This window comes from Myotis brandtii, unplaced genomic scaffold (assembly GCF_000412655.1).
Source record: "Myotis brandtii unplaced genomic scaffold, ASM41265v1 scaffold207, whole genome shotgun sequence".
In the NCBI taxonomy this organism is placed as follows: Eukaryota; Metazoa; Chordata; class Mammalia; order Chiroptera; family Vespertilionidae; genus Myotis; species Myotis brandtii.
Genome location: NW_005357736.1, coordinates 836,008 through 837,501, shown reverse-complemented (window position 1 = coordinate 837,501; position 1,494 = coordinate 836,008). Strand labels below are relative to the sequence as shown.

General features: G+C 67.7%; 1 protein-coding gene across 1 annotated transcript in view; it reads right to left on the bottom strand.

Moving 5' to 3' along the window:
* BSN (bassoon presynaptic cytomatrix protein) overlaps window positions 1-1,494 on the bottom strand; it is a 4,624-nt gene that overhangs the window by 1,515 nt on the left and 1,615 nt on the right. The window lies entirely within an intron of this gene.

Sequence of the window (1,494 nt, the reverse complement as noted above, 5' to 3'; positions counted from 1 at the left end):
GGGGAGGGGAGGGGAGGGGAGGCTACGGCACAGGGGTCTGGACAAGAGGGGCATCTGGGCCCCCAGGGAGCAGACAGCCCCTCTGGCTGGTGTGGAGCCTCAGCAGGCCAGCAAGGGCATCAGACAGGGCACCCCTGGGGTGTGGTCCCTCCCACCTCCTTCCCTCGCCCTTCCTTCCCCAGCAAGGGCTGTGCGGGGGGCGGGGGATGGGGGGGCTGGCAGACGCTGTGGGGGATGCCCTCCCTGGAGTCGGGGTGTCAGCAGGCTCCTTTGCTCACACCTCCACAGAAAACGCCATGTCAGGGGCTCTGTCCTGCGTGCTGCCCACACGCCACACGCCCCATCTCTGCCAGGCCCTGTGCGCTGAGGGTGCGGCCTGCACACAGGCTGTTACTCGGGGCCTGGAGACCGTCTCCCTGAGACGGCAGCTCTTCCTGCCCGAGGCCCGGCCCAGGGCCCAGCTATGGAGGGGACCCTGCAGGGCCCAGCCTGAGGCACCGTGGTGGGCTCCCTTCGCCTGTGATGCTCTGTGCCACCCCCTCCCAACCCCAGCTGCAACGAGGCGGTGGGTGCTGGCCACGTGCTGGGCGGGGCTGGCAGGGTCCACTCCCGCAGGTGCCTGTGGAGAGCGCTGGACAGGCTGAGCCCACGCCCTGAGGGACAGAGCACCGAGTCTCAGCTAAGAATCCCACCGCATGCCCAGCACCGCCTGGGCACACAATGAAAATGCCCCACGTCAGAGAGAGCCGTGCAATGGCACCAAGGCCCTTAGAGGTGGGAGGGCAGACAGAGCGCCAGAGAGAGTCCTGGGAACAAGAAAGAGCCTCCCCAGCCCCAGGATCAGCTCGCAGGGGCTGGGATCTGGGCCCAGAGCAGGGCTGGCCCAAGGCAACACTGCCCTGCTCCACCGAGGGTCCCTGCACACGGCCATCCAGGGCAGGCCTCTCCAGGGGAGGCCATCTCCCCGCTCACCTGGGTGGCGTGGCACACCTCTCACCCTACCTCTGGCCTGCAGACCCCACCCCCGAAGCAACAGTCTAGGGGAAGCAAGGGCACCTTGGAAGGTGGCCTGGATGAGGAGGCAGGCGTCCTGCCAGGGGCTCAGAGCCAGCCCCGCAGCGGCCTGCTCACCAGGCCCTCAGCAAAGCCTGGAGCCGAGGCCACTGCTCCTGCTAACACATGGAGGCCCCTCTCCAGGCGTGTTCCTGCCCCTGCTAACACATGGAGGCCCCCCTCCGGGCCCTGCTACACAGGCAGCGAGGAAGAGAGGGACGGCTGGCAGGAGGCAGCATGTGAGCTGCGACCTAAAAATAAACACCGGACCAGCCCTGGGTAGGGGAAGGGTAGGGGTATGGGGCTGGGAGGGGTGGAGCCAGGGGAGACCTGGCCCAGGCCAGTCTCTGGGGACTGAGGACAGGGTGAGAGGCAGCAGGCAGAATCCCTGTGCCTGGGGGCTAGGACTCAGCTGCTCTCATCTCTCCCTCCACCTGCCCG